The following is a 23,579-nucleotide window of genomic DNA, read 5'->3' on the forward strand; positions in this document are numbered from 1 at the left end:
CTGGAAAATATTTGAAGAGTTTCTATAGTCATACTAGATTTGCTCATTATAATAACAATTGTTTATATATGTGAAGATATACTGTCAAACTTTTAGCAAAATAAGGCTTTGCAATCATTTTTCCAGTTGCATGTAGAAATTGGCACTGATCTATCCACACTGTCTCCATCTGGTTTATTTTGTGACCCAGAACACACAATTATGTAGTAGCTGGTGTGTGAATGTGGTGCTTTGAAAAATAGAACTAATTGGTCCGTCATGATATCTTCTTCTGCCACTCACAAGAAATAACCACTAAGCTCCTTAATTAATGTCATAAACAAAGATAAATCATCAACCATTTTGTGATACTGATAGTTGTTCAAAGAGGGCCCACCTCTCTATTTTTAGTGAAGGAGATGTATAATTGTTGAAGCTGGTGGAATGATCCCAAAAGGAATTCAAGAGGGAAAGAAAACAACTTTTATTCCTATCTAGAGACAATTCCTTTGGCCCACTCAAGGGTTTTCCTCCAGCAATTCTGCCGTCTCACGTATCCCTCCTTCCTGGAATTTTTGTGAGGAAGGTGTGTGTGTGTGTGCGCGCGCGCGCGTGTGTGCACACGCGCGCATAGGTGCCTGTGTTGTTTCTTGATATACTTTGAGAACCTGTTACAGAGTATACTCTCAATATATATTGCTGGTTCAGTGCCTTTTGTATTTCCAGAAATTTATCCATCTCCTCTAGGTTTTCCAGTTTGTGTGCATAAAGCTGTTCATTGTAGCCTTGAATGATCTTTTGTATTTCAGCAGTATTGGTTATAATATTTCTCATTTCATTTCTAATTGAGCTTATTGGATCTTCTCTCTTCTTGGTTAATGTCACTAATGGACTACCAATTTTATTTATCTTTTCAAAGAAACCAGCTTTTTCTTTCATTAATCTTGTGTATTGTTATTTTGTTTAAGTTTCATTTAGTTCTGCTTTAATCTTCATTATTTTTTTTTCTTCCGCTGGGTTTGGGTTTGGTTTGTTCTTATTCCTCTAGTTCTTTGAGGTGTGACCTTAGAATGTCTCTTTCTGCTCTTTCAGACTTTTTGACATAGGCATTTAAGGCTATGAACTTTCCTCTTAGCCCTGCCTTTGCTGTATCCCAGGGGTTTTGATAGGTTGTGTCAGTATTATTGTTCAGTTCAAAAAGTTTTAAATTTCCATCTTGATTTCATTGTTGTTGACACAATGATCATTCAGGAGCAAGTTATTTAATTTCCATGTATTTGCATGGTTCTGAGGTTTCCTTTTGGAGTTGATTTCCAATTTTATTCTACTGTGGTCTGGGAGAGTACTTGATATAATTTTGATTTTCTTAAATTTATTGAGACTTATTTTGTGGCCTATTATATGGTCTATCTTGGAGGAGGTTCTATGTGCTGATGAATAGAATGTATATTCTGCAGTTGTTGGGTAGAATATTCTGTGAATATCTATTAAATCCATTTGTTCTAAGGTATAGCTTAGTTTCTTTGTTGATTTTCTTTTTTTTTTTTGAGACAGAGTCTCGCTCTATCACCCAGCTGGAGTGCAGTGGTGCAATCTCGGCTCACTGCAACCTCCACCTCCTGGGTTCAAGCGATTCTCCTGCCCCAGCCTCCCAAGTAGCTGGGATTACAGGCGCACAACACCATGCCCGGCTAATTTTTGTATTTTTAGTAGAGACAGGATTTCACCATGTTGGTCAGGTTGGTCTCAAACTCTTGACCTCATGATCCACCCACCTCGGCCTCCCAAAGTGCTGGGATTATAGGCATGAGCCACCACGCCAGGCCTCTTTGTTGATTTTCTGTCTTGACGACCTGATTAGTGCTGTCAGTGGAGTATTGAAGTCCCCCACTATTGTGTTGCTGTCTATCTCATTCCTTAGGCCTAGTAGTAATTGTATAAATTTGGGAGCTCCAGTGTTAGGTGCATATATAACTAGGACTATGATGTTTTCCTGTTGGACTAGTCCTTTTGTCATTATATAAAGTCCCCTTTTGTCTTTTTAAACTGTTGTTGCTTTAAAGTCTATTTTGTCTGATATAAGAATAGCTACTCCTGCTTGCTTTTGGTGTCCATTTGCATGCAATATTTTTTCCCAACCCTTTACCTTAAATTTATGTGAGTCCTTTGTGCTAAGTGAGTCTCCTGAAGATAGCAGATACTTGGTTGGTGAATTCTTATTCATTCTGCCATTCTGTATCTTTTAAGTGAAGCATTTAGGCCATTTATAGTCAACATTAGTATGGAGATGTGAGGTACTGTTTTACCCATCATGCTATTTGTTGCCTGAATACCTTGCATTTTTTCATTGTATTATTGTTTTATAGGTCCTGTGAGATTTATGTTTTAAGGAGGTTCTATTTTGGTGCATTTCAAGGATTTGTTTCACTATTTAGAGCTCCTTTTGGCAGTTATTGCAGTGCTGGCTTGATAGTGGCGAATTCTCTCAACACTTGTCTGAAAGAGAATGTATCTTTCCTTCATTTATGAAGCTTATTTCACTAGATTCAAAATTCTTGGCCGATAATTGTTTTACTTTAAGGAGGCTAAAGATAGGACCCCAATCCCTTCTGGCTTGTAGGGTTTCTGATGAGAAATCTGCTGTTACTCTGACAGATTTTTCTCTATAAGGTTACCTGATGCTTTTGCTTCACAGCTCTTAAGATTCTTTCCTTTGTCTTGACTTTAGATAACCTGATGACTTTGTGCCTAGACGATGATCTTTTGTGATGAATCTCCCAGGTGTTCTTTGAGCTTCTTGTATTTGGCTGTCTAGATCTCTAGCAAGGCTGGGGAAATTTTCCTGGATTATTTCTTCAAATAAGTTTTCCAAACTTTTAGATTTCTCTTCTCCCTTGGGAACATCAATTATTCTTAGGTTTGGTTGTTTAACATAATCCCAAATTTTTTTGAGGCTTATCTATATTAAGGCTTATATATGTGTGTGTGTGTGTGTGTGTGTGTGTGTGTATGTATGTATTCTTCTTTGTGTTTGTTGGATTGGGTTATTTTGATAGCTTTGTCTTCTAGCTCTGAAGTTCTTTTTTCTACTTGATCAATTCTACTGTTGGGACTTTCCAGTGTATTTTACATTTCCCTATGTGTCCTTCATTTCCAGGAGTCATGATTTTTTTAAATTTATGCTATCTATTTATTTCGGGTTTTTTTCCACCTATATCCTGTAACATGTTTTTAATTTCTGTAAGTTGGTAGGCCCTTTCTCTGATGCCTCCTTGAGTATCTTAATAATCAACCTTCCGAATTTTCTTTCTGGTAATTCAGAGATGTTGTCTTGGTTTGGTCCCATTGCTGGTGAGCTGGTGTGATCTTTCGGGAGTGTTAAAGAACCTTTTTTGTCATATTACTAGAATTGTTTTTTCTGTCCTTCTTGCTTGGGTAGACTATATCAGAGGGATGATCTGGGGCTCAAGGGCTGCTGTTCAGATTGTTTTGTACCACAGGGTGTTTCCTTGATGTGGTGCTCTCCCGCTTCCCTTAGGGGTGGTGCTTCCTAAGAACCAAACTGCAGTGATTGTTATTTCTCTTCTGGGTCTAGCCCCCCAGTGGAGCTACCCGGCTTTGTTGAATGCCTTTTAGATCAGAGCCCTGGATCAGTACACTTTTTCGTGCTTTGTCCTTATGTCATAAATTGGCCGCTATAAGAATGGCTGTGACATGGATTCCTTTGTATGTGTGAGCTGGAGTGTGCACCTTGTGGATGAATTTAAGCACTTTTCCACAAATCTATGGCAGCCCATTGCTCTTGTGTTTTCCTCAGTTATAGAACAGCCAAGTCAAACGGCCATGAGAAGTGACTGGGAGTCACCCAGTCTGTCACCAACAGTGCAGATGGAATTTCTTTATTGATTAATTAAACAAGTGGAGAAGATTCCTAAGACCATGCAGAAGTCGTGGAGAAAGAACACACCCTCTTCTCAACTTTTTCTTCAAATCCAATATATATGGTTGAAACTTCATCTGTGCTGTTTAATCAAAGAATAAGTCAATTTTTTTTTTCAGTAAAATGAAATTGAAACCACTCTCCCACTCTTCACATATTTTAGGCAGGATGTGGATTGGCATAAATACCCATCTGGTTCCCAAGGGCTCTTTTCAGGTAGGATTAGAATAATCTCAGGACATACATGAGAACATGCATTACTACACCATGACGAAAATTAGAGAACTGGCTTTTCCCTGTCTCTTGTCCTGAATACAAGTTGGGGCCAGGGGTCCAGATTTTGACCTGATGGATCCAGCCAGTGACATTTTAAGTGAGAATCTCACACACACACACACACACACAAACTTTTATATTGAAAAAGAAAATGAATATTTTTAGATAATGACGAGAAAGACTCAGTAGGAAATAGACTGGAGTCTATTCCAGTTCCAATTTCACACTGAAGACCAAATGTTATTTGTCTTTATCTCTAGTGTAAGAAAGAAACATCATTTTCAGTAATAAAACAAACATGGGATTCATTGAGGCTTGCAGAAGAGAGAGGAGGACCGTAGAGGTACAAATTTCTGCTGCACTATACACAGCTGGTTTTAAGGGATGCCTACCAGATGGTAACGTTTGTCAAAGATGAAACATTGTGTGCACAAGCGTGGAGGCTGTGCCCTGTGGCAAAGCAATTCTCTTCAGAAAGAATGTTGGGGAAATAATTTTTCTCATGGGCTAAATGTATACATTTTTAATGACTCTGGATTTATTTCCACCTTGGGTCAAGATAATTTTAAGTTTGTTATACTGTCTCATGAACTAATAGGTTCTAAATAGTGAAAAAGAGATGAGGTTGAATAGCGGAGGAAGGGGAAATATGCATTTTGGGGAGTTGAGTTTCCTTGATGCTGAAAGATTGCTTCCAATATAATCACTGGTTTGTGGTTTCATTTTCCCCTTTAAGAGCAGGGCACTTTATTCAATTCTGTATATCTCTGAGGTAGGAAATTGCTTATGCTGCTTTGGCTTAACTCATGAGTGTGACTGAGGCTCAGAAGATCATTTAGCACCTAACAGAAGCAACCTTTCATTTTTTGGCAGGTGGGTAGGGGGCAAGGATGGAAGAGAGCATAATTCATTCCTGTGGATCACAATCTCCAGTTACTCCTAATCTGAGTCATTCTTTTTCCCAGTGAGAATCAGGTACCTAGAGGGTACCACCAGGAAGGTTATTTTAATTTACCCTCTTGCTGATATTCCTCTCACTCTGGGTTAACAGAGCTGAGCATGGCAATACTTGATTTGTCAAGTCTGTTTCTAACGTATTTTTCCCTGTGCTCTGTCTTCCACCTCTGACTCAGCCGTACACAAATGCACATTCTGGACGCTTCTAACCCTTCTAACCAATAGACATGATTAACTGTTTTCAGCATAATCTAAGGCTGAAGATTTTAAACTGATCCACTCCAATACCAACCAGTTGATAATCACCAAAGCAACTTATATATTTGTTTTTCCCTATTAATTGACTTTCGGTGAAAATGTCACGATGTGTCAACATTTGCAAATTCCTGCCATGCTCATACAAAGTAAAAATTACCATCCTAACTAAGCCGCAGGCCTTCTCAGACATGTTTTTGTTCTAAGGAGGAAGATTTTGTTACACTTATGTGAATAAATTATTTCCAGCAAACAAAAATTCAGTGTCTACAACGTGGCATCAGAATCTCAGTTAGTCTGGAAACTATGAAGAGCACTTTTCAAATTAGCCTTTCTGAGGTCACATCTCTATTTTATTTTTACTCCTTTCAAAGGTGTTCACATCTTCCCCATGCTCCTTCCCGTTTTCAAAAGGAGGTTGAAATAACAAGCTTTCTGTTATTCAATTAATAAGTCTTTCAATCATGGTGTCAGGCAAAAGTTCAGAGCCAAGTCTGTAAAGGCTGACTACTCAAGACCATAGGCCAGTAAGTTCTAATGTGAAAGAGAACATGTCTTTCTGTCAGGCATTAAGCACATGATAGAGAATGTGCACACCTGCTAAAGAACATGAAAGGGTCTTTCCTAAACTGTATTTTGCAATAAGCTCCCATTTCTCTACATAATAGCTCTAAACCATGCACCTGACTTTCATTGCCGTAGGGAAAATCAGTACCGTTGTAGACGTAATGGGAGAAGTGTAGTATATTGCACTGCAGGAACCACCTTCCACCATCACCCTCCCCATCCTCCAAACACACTCCCGGAATAATCCCTGTGGAACTCCATTGCTGCATCAGTCTTTGATCAGTCTTCTAAACTATGCAGCTCAGAGTAGCTCAAATTCACTGCCTCCGAACTTGAAAAATTAGCACCATATCTTATATGCTTTGTTCAAAATGATCAACACCACACAAATTAGCATTTTATTATACCAGCATTAAATAAGAGCTAAAAAGAATGAGCTTTATTGACACTTGAGCTTAAGTTTGCCAAACTCATTCATTTTCCATCTCTGTGACCTCTCAAATGACCTCGCCTCCCTCAATTTTTTTCGTCATCTCTAAAAGCGGGATTGTAATAATTCCTACGGTGATATGAAAATTAAATGAGATCCTGTGTATAAAGTACTTTCACAAAACTGGAATTCCATAAATGTTAGTTATAACAATTGTGTAACAATTATTATTATACCATCCTGTTAAGCAAATGCTTCAGTTATTCAATACATATTTAACTTTCATGTGGGTTTTAACTTGAGTAGGTTATAAATGAATACTAGTTTATAACGTGGATCTCTAACATCATCACCTAATATAATGGTTGTTATCAATACATAATTTAATTTTCTTTACTAATTACATTTCATAGTGTTCAGAATAGCACTAAGGTCTTGGGAGCACGTAAATATTTCTTACTCCTTAAGTGATTATTATAGTAGCTTGAATTTTGTGCCTGCTGTGTGCCTGGCCCTGTGCTAGGTAGTTTACACATATTATCTGTAATTCTTAAGAAGCCTCATGGGAATGAATTGTAGCATGTGTGGTTGAGAAATCTCTGATGATTTTGGATAAGTAGATTTGAATAGCACTATGGAGAGTGATTCATTGGTAGACAGAGTGAGGATATTTGTTTATTCATTCATTCAACAAGTATTCCCTAATTTCCTTCTACATTCCAGCTGCTCTTCTAAGTCCTAGGCTTATAACAATCAATAAGACTTGTCCTTAGAGAGGGGGAAGCAGGTAATTAACTAATAAAACAATAAGATACTTTCAGAGGGTGGTAAATGCTATAAAGAAAACAAAACAGGCTAAGAGTATAGAAAGAATTTAGTGTGCCATGTGAGAACTGTTAGATTGGTTGGTAATAGGCAATCTGTGGAAGGGACTCTCGTGCTGAGACCTGACTTTGCACAATTTAAAGGCTTGTTATTAAAGAGTACTTATTATTATTATTATTATTTTGAGGCGGAGTCTCACTCTTGTTGCCCAGGCTGGGATGCAATGGTCGTGATCTTGGCTCACTGTAACCTCCACCTCCTAGGTTCAAGCAGTTCTCCTGCCTCAGCCCCGAGTGGCTGGGATAACAGGCATGTGCCACCACAGCCAGCTAATTTTTATTTTTAGTAGAGACGGGGTTTCTCCATGTTGGCCAGGTTGGTTTCGAACTCCCGAACTCAGGTAATCCGCCCACCTCAGACTCCTAAAGTGCTGAGATTACAGTAAGCCATTGCGCCTGACCTAAAAAGTACTTATGACAAAAAACTAGGAGCCTGGAAGGTTGTACATCATACTCTGGGGATTTTGCCATGAGCTAAGAGAAATGAGATGGAAGCAGTAGAAGGAGTGATTCAAGAGAGGATTTAAATGAATAAATGAAAGAATGATGTTAAACAGTACAAGCTTATACCTCAACACACTAGGGCATCAGACACCTCTGGTCCCTGGTACCAGACACATCCGGCATGGAATGTCACTGGGGACCTCGAAGTTATATCAGGGGGTTTCCCCTGAGAACCCTGCTCCTTCTTTGTAGAGGGCTCCCTTTTGTCCATTTTTCTCACCTCTTATCCGTGGGAGCAGCATTTTGCATACAGTCAATGTTCACCAAATGTTTGCTATGTAGCTATTGCTCAAGCACTTTAACTGCTAAAAAACAACGCTTCTAGAGAGAAAAGAATTATTGGTCCTTTCCAGTGACTGAGTTTAATTAATAATCTGTCTAGCAGCTATGTGACCTTAAGTTAATCACTTAACCTCTCGGGACCTTGGTTTTCTCATCTATGAAATGCAGATGATAACAACCGCCTCCCTGTGTTGCCCTTGGGACTGGAAGAGGGGAGGTGTGAGAAAGCCCTTCGTCATGTCTAACCTGGGACGCCCTTGCAGGGGCTTCCATACTCTATCTCAGGGGATGAGAGCGCAGAGAGAACTCACTGCACTGTCACTGTCTTCCCCATTGCCTCCATCACAACACAGGTGTAAGAGGTGGGGAAAGGGATGGGAGCAAGAACTAAACACATTAGCAATGTCATGGTTGTTTATTGTTTTCACCTATGTGGTAATAAATCAATGTGCGGTTTGTCATTTTAATTAGTCTTCTTTCAGTCTGGGACGTCAAGGCTGTTCAATGCTGATAGGGAGCCGAAAAATTACCTGAGAACAAGTGTCCGGAATGAGTCTCAGCGTCCTGGCTTCAGAGTGCTGCAGGTCACTGGAGATGGGGCGTGAAGAGCCCTTCACTTCAGAAAGGGAAAATTAGCGTTGGGTGTAAGGCTGACAGCGGTGGGTGGAGAAGGAGCTGAATTCATCTTTTCCTCGCTTACTGCTAGTCCAGCCCCATGGTGAGCTGCTGGGAAGAGAGTGCAGAGGGAAAGGAGAGTAACGGGATAAATTTCTGTAAATGTTTCTATACAGCCTAACGTAAAAATGTATTTTATACACACACACACACACACACACACACATATATATAATTTTATTGTGTATATATATCCAAATAATTTATATATATAATCCAAATCATTTTATATATATATCCAAATTATGCATACATATATATACACACATACATATATTATATGTCCAAAAGTTTGAGGAGTTACTGTCCTCAATGGTGAAAACAGGGATAACTATAAAAAGCGAATCAAAGCTCTATTTTAAAATTTGTCAAACAACACGTTGCCAAGTAGATTTACTTTTCTTGAATTGAGTTGTATCACAAGGAAGCCCAATTCCTGCAATGTCTCAGGGAAGATTCAAAGCAAAGCCCTTGTAAAGTGTGTGGTTGTACAAGGATGTTCACTGGCTTGTTGGGGATCATGGTTATAACTGCTACTAGATAATAAAAGGAAAAATGACCCTGAGCCCTTTTAACACAGTCTTTGCTGATCTTCCTGAAATCCGCTATTCCTTCCTTCAGCAATGTTTAGAATGGTCATCTACTTTCTCCTCATGATCAAATTTGGCAGCAACAGGATGATATACAGGCACCGCTTGGGTGCTCATCTTAATTCTTCCACTTACTATGTGTCCACGAGAAATCACTTGACTCTCTGTGCCTCGATTCCTTGAATGCAATGGAAATAAGATACCTATTCTACCTGCCTCACACAATTGTTTCAACCATATGATGGCATAATATAAACTATAAAGCATAATAGAATAATAAGGAATTGTTACTGTTAGTATATTTTATTATTAATAAGGAATTGTTATTGTTAGTATATTTTATTATTAATAATAAAAGCTAATTCCTTCCATTTTATGGAATTTCTAAATTTGGGAAAGATCTTAAAGTTCAGCTAGTCCAAGTTGTCCTCCAATTTCAGTCTGTTTGACCACTTCTCTATGAAGTGATAGTTCACCCTTTCTGGAGAACTTCAGCCAGATTTACTGCCATCAAAGGAAATCTGAGCCACGTCGGGCAGCTCTGATATTTCCTGCTCTAATGATGGTGTTGCGTGGAAATCTTTAATTTCTATCCTGAAGTATTTATTTAGTCTTTTAGAACCCCTGTCTCTTTTCCAAGATGGTAACTTTTAACATGTTTTAGTAGAGCTCTTGCTCCTAAATCTTCGCTTTCTCCAGCTGAGGACCCTGAGCATGTTCAAATATTCTTCAAGTTATATGGTTTTGGGTTTTCTCATCATTCTAATTGGTCAGCTCTAAATATTTCTGTTTTCTATTCCTTTCTTAAAATGTGCCTCTTTCAGCTGAATAACCTGGCATGTTATGACCAGTGGGTCTAAAATACAACTTGAGATTCTCACCAACCAGATCTGCACATCTTTCCCCATCTTGCTTTCCCCAACTTGTCAAATGCCTTAATTTTCTTGTGTTTCTTTTTGTTGTTGTTGTTGTTGTTTTGTTTTTGTCACTTGTCACCTGTCTTCGTTCTAAAATCTGCTCCTTCAGTAAAGTTTTCCCAGAATATTTTTATCCAGGGCCAGTGATCACCCTCATCCTTACAATCTTCAGACACTCAGGATAGTAAGTGCTCTGGGGAAACAGAGCTGGAAAGAAGGACAGGAAGACGGAAATGCTTGATTTTCATCAAGGAATCAGGGGAATTGATTCCAAAACCATGAAAGACAGACTTCTAGAAAAGAGGCTAGATGTCTTCTATGTTGATCTAAAGAGCAAAATTGAGACCAGTCAGGGCAACTTGGTGGGGGAAGCTCCAGCTCCCACATGAGATATGGTGGAGAAGAGCATAGTATTTGGGACAGGATAGCTCTGGGTTCAAGTTTGAGTCCGCAACTTCCTGATTCAGTGGTCTTAAGTGATTTTCTATATTTATTCCCAGACTAAGCCTCTCCCTCTACAAAATGAGGTGAATTTTACCAATCTCCTATGGTCCTTTTTAGGACTAAATGAGGCAAGGCATTGATTCAATTAGCCAGGCCCAGGACTCTGTATCCTGGGGTCTTTTCACTGCACCTGCTAACTTGTCCTGCCTCTACTCAGTTTACAAGAAAAGTCTGAGTGATAGATTAAGTTCATGTTCAGAATTATTCACTCCCTTCACTTAACTGCATTGGAAGAACAGAATTTCCTGTTCCATTCATGGTGAACTTGGCTATGTGAATTGTTTCAGTCAGTGCGATATCAGCATCCATGATGCAGCAGCCTTGAAAAGTATCTTCATGCTTCAGCTTACACTCTTGAACTTCTGCAATTGCTATGGAAAAAAAATACGCCCAGAACAGACAGTTCATCCCAGGAGGAGGATGAAAGTCATGGGGAGTGGAGCTGTACCACCAGAGCTGAGGCCACCCCAAATCAGCAGCCCCCCAGCTGACCCCATCGTGCTGCAGATGCATGAATGAACCCAGCTGAGACCAACAGTACTGGAGAGCCAACCAGCACCTTGCAAGCTGCATAAATGCATTTTTATATGCTCCTGAGATTTTGTGGCTGTTTTATATGCAACGTTATTGTGGCCATAGTTACTTGAAATAACCAGTAAAATAAGATATGAATGGCTGACAAGGCTCAATGTTTCCCTCCCCTGAAAGACATGGGAAGCCAATATTTTTATTTGTTTAATAAATATTTAAGTGAACACCATGTGCCAGGTCCCCAATTGCAGTTAATTTTCCATTGTACGAGGGACTCTGCTTTAAATAACTCTACTTAAAGCAGTATAGAATTATATTAGCTTCCCAATTCCCTTGACTTAAAGTTATTACACACAAAGCACAACACAATCTCCTACATGTGCAGAGCTTATACAATGTCCTTCTTTTTAAATTTCTGTGCATCTGTCTGCCTGGTGGATGCTGAACATCACGTTGTTTCCCTAGTTTCTAGAGCTGGTCTACTGAGCATCCTGGAAAATCCCTGTAATGTTAGGTAATGAAGTAGAGTTTTACTGGGTGGAAAGCTATTTCCTTTCCCTTTCAGTAAAGTGTCTTGAACTCTACTCCCTAGTCTTTTCCACCTTCTTAGATAATTCCAGAGGAATTTGGTGTTACACGATCCTCTGAAGGCTGGAGGCAAACAAGGAAACTAATACGGACTTCTTTTTTTTTTTTTTTTTTTTTTTTTCATACCTGTGCCTCCCTTAGAATGGGGATCACAGCGGGACTGCACAATGCCATCGCTCCTGCTCTCTGAAGGCTGGGGCTGCAACTGCACAGAAGAGGGTGCTCTTGTGCAAAGCTGCTGCCGGCTTCCTGGGAGGAGGTGAAGTTTACTGTTCCTTGCTGAGCGGATGATTCATTGCTCATGATATTTGGTAAATGTAGTCTGCATTAGTGCACACATATTCTGCAACAACAGATAAAAACCCTAAACAGCAAAAATGTCAGGAAACTCATTCATATGGAGGCTGTACATCCATCATCTTCTGCTGTTCTGATACGACATAGCCAACTTTTATCAGCATCCTTCCCTTTTACCCTATCTGCCAGGACCCTTTAAATGAAAATTATCAAGGAATAGGGACAAAAATAGTGCCATCCTTTTTAGAGTTTTCAAATTGCTTTCACCATTTAGAGAATAACTATATATCCATTAACTCATTTGTCACACAAATATTTATTGAAGGCCAGTTATTCTGCTTTTTCGGTGCTTTTGGAGAAAGAATTGAAGCTCCTTCCTTACCAATCAGACCCAGATGACCTGATTTCTGCTTCCCTCTCCAATCTGATCTCATGCTAACTGCCTTTTCTCTGGCTCTTTTCAGTCTCAGGCTTTTGCTCTCGTATTTCATTTTACTAGATTTTTTTTTTTCCTGGTTCATATTAGGGCTTATTTGCTTTGTTTTTCTCATTCTCCAGAGCTCAGCATGAATGTCGTATTCTCAGAGTGACTTTCCCTAAGTCTGTATGTTAGTCAGGGTTCTCCAGAGAAACAATCAATAGAAGATATTGATAAAGACATAGCATCTTGTGATTATGGAGACTAAGAAGTTCCAAGATCTGCAACTGGCAAGCTGGAGACCCAGGAGAGCTGATGGTGTAATTCAACTCAGAGTCCCAGTCAGAAGGCATTAAAGACTGACTTCCCAGCTGAAGACAGGCAGACAGAGAGAGAGAATTCTCCCTTACTCAGCCGTTTAGTTCTATTTATGCCTTCTATGGATCGGATGAGGCTTTACACAGTCTACTGATTTAAATGTTAATTTCATCCATATATACCCTTATAGACACACTCAGAGCCATGTTTAACCAAATATCCAGGCACCTTGTGAACCAGTCAAATTGACACATAAAATTTACCCTCACAGTCTGCATCTATAAATATAAATATCCTTCCCTAATTACTAATACCTAGTCTTGTTTATCTTCTCCTCAGTGTTTATCACAATGTGTACATGCCTTGTTTCTTTGTTTGTCACATGTGTACTGTCTGTCTCTCCTAGAATGCGAGCTCTCTGAGGGCATGGACAGTTTGTTGTGTTTTTTACTCTGTCCCTTCAGCTCAGAAGAGTACCAGGCTCTCAGTAAACACTCAATATGTATTTTTGAATGAAATAGTGCAAAAAATTAAAATAATTATATAATGAAATAAATATTGAAAGGCAAAATTAACAGATAGTTATGAGAACATAGAAGAAAAAAAGCCTAATTCTCTCTGGAAGAGTCAGGAAAGGCTTTAAAATGAGGAGACAATTGAGCTAATGGGAAATCCGCTAACCTGTAAGGAAGTCAAGTAGAAGAAAGATTTGCAGAACAGATCGGTGTGTGCTAAGGTGGGGGGCCTAAAGCGATGAGTACACTCCAGAAATGGCAAGAAAGTTAGTGTGTCGGGGGATCAGAAGAGACAGAAGGCTCTTGTATGCAGTGGCAGGATCAGTGCTTGACTCACCAGAAAATGAGAAGTCAGCGGATGCTGGAGGTTTTAAAACAGGACATTCACTTTGGAAGCAGAGTAGATAAGGCTTGGAATGGGGAGAAACTGAGGCCCTGGAAACTAGTGAGGAAACAGTTACAGTAATTTGGAAAGATAAAAGATGAAACAGCAACAGAGGCATACAGGCTTGGGCCCACGGCTTCGGCAGAAGCTGAATTCCTAATAGGAAACCCTGGGTTTAGAAGTGGGTAAAACTGGCTTGTGGCTTTGGGAACAGGCTAAGAAGAACCAGTGTCTTCATCCAGCCTGTGATAACCTCAAGGTGTTAGTGTGTTTGCAATGCCATAAAGAAATATCTGAAACTGGGAAATGTATAAAGAAAAGAGGTCTAATTGGCTCGTGATTCTGCAGGGTATACAAGAAGCAAAGCACCAACGTTTGCATAGGGTGAGGGCCTCAGGGAGCTTCCAAATATGGCAGAAGGTGAAGGGGAATAGGAGTGTCACGTGGTGAGAGTGGGAGCAAGAGAGAGACAGGGGAGGTGCTACACACAAGTTTAAACAACCAGACCTCATGTGAACTCAGAGCAGCAGCTCACTCATCACCAAGGGGTCGACGCTCAGCATTCATAAGGGATCTGCCCCCATGATTCAAAGATCTCCCACCAGGGCCTGCCTCCAACACTGGGAATTACATTTGAACATGAAATTTAGAGGGCAAAAGCATCCAAACCATATCACTGGGGAAGCAAAAAATAATTTGCTGTTGCAAGGACATGGGATGGGGAGGCGGGCACAGAGCATTGCCCAGCATGTGGGCAGAGAGCATGGCAGAGATTCTGCCATGGGGGCAAGATGACATGGAAGGGACATGCCAGGTGGCCGGGCAGGGTCTGTACAATCAACTGAGGGGGACAGATCTTTGTAAGGAGCTGGCATGGCTGGAAGGGAGCTGTTAGAGACCCTGAGCAGATTCAAGCAAAATAAAAGAGGAGAGAGTAAATTTCGGGACACTTCCGAGGTAGAATTACATAGCCTGGTGACTGATTGAATATGGGATGACAAGGGTGAAAGCCAAGAAAGTCAAGAATGACTTCATTGCAACTTCGAAGCAGGGACTAGAGGAATAACAGATTTGGAGGAAGTATTTGAAGAGTGATGTTTTCTCTAAATTGAATTACTGAACTCACCACTTCACTTGCACTCCTTGTGGTCAGCCTCTCAATATTCACATTGTGGAACTTTTCAGCAAAGAACTCCACAGGAAGAACATATGCTGCTCAGTTTCAAACCTTTGTCACATTCCAGAACCGCTGTCTTTACAAGAGGCACCAGAGAATTCACCCATTCTCTTCTCCATCATCATCATCTTCCTTTTCAGTACTAGCTCTTATTTACTGAGCACTTACTGTAATAAATAACCACCATTTGCTGAGCACTTCCTATGCCCCAGGACTCTTCTAGGTCTACTACACATGCTAAGTCAATTAAACTCCTTGCACACTTAAATGAAGTAAGCACATCATTATCCACTTGTTACAAGGGAGAGGACTGAGGGACAGTGAGATGAGTGACCTGCAAGAGAAGTCAGACACGGTGGAAGTACTATATGCGTATTAGTGCCTTTGGTCTTCCCAAAACATTTGGAGTAGCATTATTCCCTTCTTGCAGGAACAAGGAGAACAAGGAGTGAGGAGGAGGTTGCATCAATTTCCTCAAACCATCGAGCCCACAAGTTCCAGAGCTGATATTTTCAAGTACAGTTTCTAAGCTGGGGCCCAGAGAGGAACTGATTCTTTGAACACCTTTCTGTGTTCAAAGGCAAAGAACACAAAGAAACAGAACACATTTTAAAAGTTGCAAATAATAGTGAAGACTGCAATTGATGCTTAAAAAACACAAGTTTAAACTATGTGGGTCCACATACATGTGGATTTTCTTCGCTTCTGCCATTCCTGAGACAGAGGGATCAACCCTTCCTCTTCCTCTTCCTCCTCAGCCTACTCAATGTGAAGGCAAAGAGGATGAAGCCCTTTATGATGATTCACTTCCACTTAATGAATAGTAAATATATTTTTCTTACTTAGATTTTATTAATAACATTTTCTTTTCTCTAGCTTACTTTATTATAAGAACACAGTGTATAACACATATAACATATAAAATACGTATTAACCGACTATGTTATGGGTAAGGCTTGTTGTCAACAATAGGCTATTAATAGTAAAGTCTGAGGGGAGTAAACATTTAGATGTGTACTTTCTATTGTGCAGGAATCAGCACCCCTAGTCCTGTGTTGTTCAATGGTCAACTGTATTTATCAAGTACAAACAATGTGAAGTGCTTTACACTGCTGTCTCCTATAAAGGGTATTATCATTCCTGTGTTACAGATTGAGGATTTGAGGACATAGCAATTTGCTCAAGGTCACGTAGCAAATGACAGAGCCAGGATTCAAACCTACACCTGACTCCTGGGAATTATTCAATAATGGAAAAGTAATGCACTCTAGAATCATGGACCCAGTTTTGTTTTTCTGGCTTCTTCAGAGTTGGCTATTAAACACTACATTCAACTTCTCAGTTTTTATTTCTGAAGGCAAGGTTTACAAACACTTTTCCATCCTACCATCCTCCACATGCCCTCAACTCCAATTATGTCTAAAATTGGAACTTTCTTCCAAAATCTCTTTAATAAAATCTGCAGATAGTTACATGTTATTAGTTAAAGTGAGAGCTAAATGGCGAGAATACATGAACATATAGAGAAGAACAACAGACACGGGGGCCTTCCAGAGGAAAGACGGAGAGGATCAAGAAAAATAACTAATGGGTGCTAGGCTTAATACCTGGGTGATTAAATAATCTTTACAACAAACCCTGTGACATGGGTATACCTGTGTAACAAACTTGCACATGTACCACTGAACTTAAAATCAAAGTTAAAAAAAGCCCTGCAGATATTATCAGGCCTCAAAACACCACCTGGGCAATGGCAGAGGACAATTGTCTCCCTTTATAAAGGTCTGAGAATCTTCACACGGAGTGAGGTCAGGTTACCAGGCTTTCCGCCAGCATCCCTAGCAATCATTGTCTCTAGGTATTCATTTTTATTCTCCAGGGATGTAAATTGCGAAGAGAATAGCTTCTTAAGACTATATTGTAGACCACAAATCCAAGACTAAACATGTTAACTGTGAATTTAGTCTAGTCTGTACGCTTGCCTTTCCTATACATAAAAATACTGTGAGAATCTTGAGTGAATGCTAAACCGTCCTCTAGTTCATGGGCCTCTGCTCCCACTGCTGCCCCAGGAACATTCCCTTCATTCTATTAGTGCTACTGCCTGACAAGTTGACCAGGATGGGGTGATCAATTGTGCAGGAAATAACTTTTCGAGCTCAGACCTCAAGCACCAATTTAAGAACACAATTTCTGTCTTCTTACTGTCTTAACCTCAGCCCTTTTTGTGTGTGTGAAATTCATAGATTTGGATTGAAAGGACTAGAATATTGGGCAGTAGACTAAAGCTATATAAAATGCGACATAGACGTCATTAGCTTGTTAGTGACTTTTGCTGTAAGTACACGCCTTCCAGGTCACTGGGGAGGAAGCAAAGCGGGGCACAGCTGGTACTCTTCTGGAACCTGGGGTTTTATTCTTCATTTTAGACTTAAGTGAATGAGCTACTTGACTCATTCATGGGACTTAATTTGTGTGTGCCTGGGTCTTAATTTATAAAGGTGACTGAGTGACAACATGGGGAGTTAAATACCACTGAAATAATTATAGCTCAGAAACTGTACTTTCAAATATCAGCTCCGTAACTTGTGGGCGGCATGGTTTGGGGAAATTGATGTAATCTTCTCCTCACTCCTTGTGCTTCTTGTTCCTGTAAAAAGGGAATAATGCTACTCCAAATGTTTTGGGAAGACCAAAGGCACCAATACGCATAAAGTACTTCACTGCGTCTGACTTCTCTTGGTAGGTCACTCACCTCACTGTCCCTCAGTTCTCTCCCTTATAACAAGTGGATAAAATAATTTATTGCTTTTACAGTTCCTGAGAGAAGGAGGCATGATGTGCTGTGCAGAGCTACATGGGGAAGCACCAGGTTTGCTCGGGAGGAGAAGTGGGAGTAAGGCTACAGCCTTTAGTGAGGTTTCCATGGGAAGAGCAAGGCAGAGCAGAGGAAACAGCTGAAGACACGTTCGTTTGAATAATTTCAGCAGGCTTTGGGGCATAGGCACTGTCCCTAGTTGTTTAGCACTAGGCCCTACCTGGTTGATTTAGGGCAGGGGAAATATTATCTTTCCCTGGTGTGTAAAAGTTAAAGAAGGTGGTTGTGGGTATAGACTGAGGATTGGTTGGAGGGTTTAGAATATGATTTTCGTGCACCTATGAAAACTGAATCACAAGGAAGATATAAATAGGTTTGACCATTAGTTTGGTCCTATAATTAATGAATGTCAAACAGGCAAATATAGAATCTATGAAAATACAGAATACCATGGCAGAAAACTCTAGAGTATACCTCTTGCATGTCTCTCTATCCCATTTCTCTATTCCCCTCACTACCCCAGGTCAGCAGGAAGGGTAAATGAGTAGGCCGGTTGTTTCTCTTAGTGCTCACCTCAGGCTATGATTGTATAAATAGGGGGCTTTAGTGGATATAGCTTTGAGGCCAATGTATGGTTTTGTCCCTGTCCTACCTGAGAGCTGGCATTGCCAGTGACCTGACTTTAGCAGTCATCAGAAGACAGACCATCTACATGAGATGAGCACTCAGTACTTATAGTATGGGGAGTGTGAAGGCCAAAGGACAGTCCTGCTGTCACTTCTCAGAGAAGCTGTGATATAACCTAGAAGAGGAAATGGATAAGCAGATTTTTGGCATACAAGCAATGATTATGAAAGTGTGCAGGGCAAGAGATAGATATTTGGAAAACAGGCAGAATTTAGCGATGAATCCAAAGTGACCAGTACCCAGATTCTCAGTTCTCTCATTAGTAGAATTTCAAAGACATCTATTATGCTTGCATAAAAGAGTCAGAGTCAATTTGTCTAGGCTGCGTGTCTGCAGCAAATTTGAATGTCTACAGTAAGATAAAATTCTACAGGAATTCTGGTGGTGAAATAACTTTTTAAAAACTGTAAATGAGTAAATAAAAGATTTGTAGGGAAAAAACTCATTTGTAGAGAAGAAACCATTAGTAGTTTTGTACCCCCATTCTTTGCAAGGAAGAAGGTGGCTGGAAATCCATAGAGAGTAACCACATAAAAAGAATGCGCTTACCCCCTTTTAAATTTATTTTTCCTTTTGCATTTTCTACCACTAGAAGAACAAAGGTGCCTGGAGAGAGAGCCTTTCTGTGTATTCTTTATACTTTATATGATTGCATTGATCATTTTTTAACTCTTCTTATTTGCCACTGTGAAGAATTTTAAAACTTTTATATAAAAATATATGTTTCTCAAGAGCAAATGGTAATATATACAATCTACAGTGGATGAATCAAGAAACAAGAATATACGTGCATTGTGCAGGATGATGATAGAAAATACCTAAATATTAGAAAGGAATTTTTAAAAGCAGACTGGGTTGGGAGGATACATTGTGAAGGGGAATCTCTGAGGAACTAAGTTGAAGTCCCTTCTCACATGAAAGCCCAAAGACTGTGGCAATGAGGTCCTCTCCCTGCCCAATGTTACCTAAAGAAATGGGTTCAGTACGAATTTACAGTGCTGCTTGAAAAGCCAGGCAATCTGACTGTCTTGTCTCTGGAAACTTGAGTCAGTAGACAGGTCTCCTTTGAGTAAGTGCAGGAAGGAGAAGTAATAGTTCTCACTGCCTTCCTCCTTACTCCCTCTCTCAGCCCCAGCTCCTATCCCCAGCTTTTTATCTGGCTACTTTTCATAAGCCTCCTTCAGGCCACCAGCTTCTTTGGGATGTTCTTCAGGGACCCTCTCAGATGGGCTGATGCCTCTTCTTGATGATTCCATAATGCCTCGAGCTTATCTTCATCATTACATCCTGGACTACGTAATTTTTTTTTTTTTTTGAGATGGAGTCTCGCTCTGTTGCCCAGGCTGGAGTACAGTGGTGGGATCTCAGCTCACCATAACCTCCACCTCCCAGATTCTCCTGCATCAGCCTCCTGAATAGCTGGGACTACAGGTGTGCACCACCATGCCCAGCTGATTTTTGTATATTTAGTAGAGACAGAGTTTCACTATGTTGGCCAGACTTGTCTCGAACTCCTGACCATGTGATCCGCCCACCTCAGCCTTCCAGATTTGGACTTACTCATCTTTATATCCTTATTATGGGTAGAGGGCTTGGAACATTCTAAGCACTCAAAAATATTTAGTTTAATGAAAGAAATGAATATCCCAACCACATCTATTCAACAAATTATCTGAAACAAAATGATTTCTATCCCTGTGCCTTATGCACTAGCATAGAACTTGAAAGTTGCTTGTTAATTAATAGATCCCAGTTCTTTAATTTGAGAACAATCTGCTGTATCTGCATTGAAAATTAACCTCCAGAGATATATTTTAGACTTTGGACATTGGTTGTGTAACCATTCTCCCTATTCCTTCCACCCTGAATGATTTTCAGCATCTCTGTGCAATTTCTAAATGCAATGTCCCAGTAAACCCATTTACACACTTGACATAGAAAAAAACGTTGTGTTTGTTTATAAAACTGGCTCAGTGAACAAGGATGAGAAATTTATTCGATGATTCAGGCCTTGATTACTAAACTGGAATTTGCCTCTGTACCTTGAGGGAGTGGAGAAAAGAAATCAAATAGATTAAATGAGACTGTTTGTCTTTCTGTGCCTCTGCCGGAAGTGCTGTGCACGGGATAATTAGGTCCCAGGAACAGGAAATCTGGCCATGAAATAAAAAATATGAACTTATCATCCATAAGAAGTGCCAGGTTCTGGTTTCACAAAAATGTTTCATGTTAAATGTATTCTTTTTTTCTAATCTAGAAAGTTTCAGTCACAAATGCCTAACCCCTCTTGGAATTATGATTTTGTGGTGCACGTTGATCACTTGACAGCATTGTAATGTGTGTTTTTCCCATGTGAACACTATGTGGAAAGGGATCCATGAAATGCTATAACATGGAATGCAGAAAGGTTAGTTTCCATCTTCCGGGAGAATGCTGTCAGAAACAATATATGGTCTGGGAATTTGATTGATGGACAACCAACATTCATGTCACCATTCCAAATCCTGTCACTTCTATTTGAGAATCGCCTAAAGTATGTGTAAAGGGAGCAATGAATTCTCTCTCCTGCCCATCTTGCTTACATGCATCATTGCCTCCCTACTTACGAAATGCCTAGCAACTCCAAAGGCATTAGCATGCATACAATGAAATTTGATAAGTATTTATTAATTATCTATAATGGGATGGCTAAGATTTTGTTTGTGTAATTATTTAAAAAGGACCACAGAAACCTCAAAGCAATGTGGCTCATTACACCCAGGATATCTCATACTCATATCTCAGGAAAGTTCTAAGAAGATTGCTTAATTCTTTAATGCATTTAGTAGCAGCTCACATTAGCAGTCATTTCCTAACTCTCTAGTTTCTATCCGTTTTTGAAAAAAACAGAAACTGATTTACAATATCAATTAAGCTTGTATCAGTGCATGCCATATTTTATTCTGGTCTTGTGTCACCCATCCCATCTCACAAAACGTATATGCACACGTAGACATCATTTCCTGTCAGAAGGGTGATATTGAGTAGATACATTTATTCATTGCTTTTTTTTCTAAGAAAGTACAAAAGTTTATTGAATACCTACTATGAGTCAAGCAAGGTATATAGATCTTGATTTTCTAAATTGTAGACAAATATCCCAAGGCCACTGTCTTCCTGGGTCACAAGATGCTTCCTTCTTGTTCTGCCGCCCCCATCCCTGCCACTGCCTTGTGTTACTCAGGGAAGGCCCCAAACACAAGTAGAGCACTCTTGATTTTAGGCACACAGGAAGGCACAAGATGGGAGAGGAGAGATGCAAAACCATCATTACTTGCCTCTGTCTACAGACCCAGCCGGTGCTCTGCAGTGTCACCCCAACAAATGGCCCCACATCAGCTTCACATCCTGTCAACCAGCCTTCCTTTCAAGTCCTGGTCTCAGCTTCATCACATTCGTGCTTTCAGAGCCAATGACGTATTTCTCATTTTCTTTCAGGAAGGCTTGGAAATATCTCATTTTCTTCTCCTTTAACTTCTACTCTAAAAATAAAATAAACCAAAAATACAAACTGAAAATCTGTCAGTCAAAAACAACCCATTCTTTGCTGTCGTACCAAGTGAGAAGCATTATGCTTTCCAATCCAATTCAATTGGTTTAAAAGTGCTTTTATACTCTCGCTTGAATTTTTCTTCTCAAACTACAAGTCATTTATGCTATGTTGGTTATTGAAGCAAATAAAATAATATAACAAAAACAGAGATATTGTGTTAAATATTTTGTTTATCTTTTCATACTTACCTTTTATTTCTTTTTCTTTTTTGAGACAGTCTTGCTCTGTTACACAGGCTGGAGTGCAGTGGTATGATCACAGCTCTCTGCAGCCTCAACATCCTGGGCTCATGCGATCTTCCTGCTTCAGCCTCCTGAGTAACAGGGACTACAAGCACGCACCACCACATCTAGCTAATTATTTTTAAATTTTTTTGTAGAGACAGGGTCTCACTATGTTGCCCATACTGGTCTCGAATTCCTGAGGTCAAGAGATGCTCCTGCTTCAAATTCCAAAAGTGCTGGGATTACAGGTGTGAGAGCCATGGTGCCTGGCTGCATACTTACCTTTCTGAATCTCACGCCAATATACACGCACGCACCCACAATCTCACACGCGCACACATTGTCTTTAAAAAGATTTCAGGGGGCGCGGAGCAAGATGGCCGAATAGTAACAGCTCCAGTCTCCAACTCCCAGCGCGAGCGACACAGAAGACCGGTGATTTCTGCATTTTCAACTGAGGTACTGGGTTCATCTCACTGGGGAGTGCCAGATGATCCGTGCTGGTCAGCTGCTGCAGCCCGACCAGCGAGAGCTAAAGCAGGGCGAGGCATTGCCTCACCTGGGAAGCGCAAGGGGGAAGGGAATCCCTTTTCCTAGCCAGGGGAACTGAGACACACAACACCTGGAAAATCGGGTAACTCCCACCCCCATACTGCGCTTTAAGCAAACAGGCACACCAGGAGATCATATCCCACTCCTGGCCGGGAGGGTCCCACACCCACGGAGCCTCCCTCATTGCTAGCACAGCAGTCTGTGATCTACCGGCAAGGCAGCAGCGAGGCTGGGGGAGGGGCGCCCGCCATTGCTGAGGCTTAAGTAGGTAAACAAAGCTGCTGGGAAGCTCGAACTGGGTGGAGCTCACAGCAGCTCAAGGAAACCTGCCTGTCTCTGTAGACTCCACCTCTGGGGACAGGGCAATAACAAACGCAGCTGAAACCTCTGCAGATGCAAACGACTCTGTCTGACAGCTTTGAAGAGAGCAGTGGATCTCCCAACACGGAGGCTGAGATCTGAGAAGGGACAGACTCCCTGCTCAAGTGGGTCCCTGACCCCTGAGTAGCCTAACTGGGAGACATCCCCCACTAGGGGCAGTCTGACACCCCACACCTCACAGGGTGGAGTACACCCCTGAGAGGAAGCTTCCAAAGCAAGAATCAGACAGGTACACTCACTGTTCAGAAATACTCTATCTTCTGCAGCCTCTGCTGCTGACACCCAGGCAAACAGGGTCTGGAGTGGACCTCAAGCAATCTCCAACAGACTTACAGC

At 40.6% G+C, this 23,579-nt stretch overlaps 1 long non-coding RNA gene across 1 annotated transcript; it reads right to left on the minus strand.

Moving 5' to 3' along the window:
- Positions 1-8,476: 8,476 nt before the first annotated feature.
- On the minus strand, positions 8,477-14,996 carry LOC123572423 (uncharacterized). The gene is made up of 3 exons (XR_006696982.2): positions 14,939-14,996; positions 12,006-12,222; positions 8,477-8,797 (listed from the first exon to the last, which is right to left on the minus strand). It is a non-coding gene; the product is annotated as an uncharacterized lncRNA (long non-coding RNA).
- Between the last annotated feature and the right edge of the window lie 8,583 nt (positions 14,997-23,579).

This window comes from Macaca fascicularis, chromosome 1 (assembly GCF_037993035.2).
Source record: "Macaca fascicularis isolate 582-1 chromosome 1, T2T-MFA8v1.1".
In the NCBI taxonomy this organism is placed as follows: Eukaryota; Metazoa; Chordata; class Mammalia; order Primates; family Cercopithecidae; genus Macaca; species Macaca fascicularis.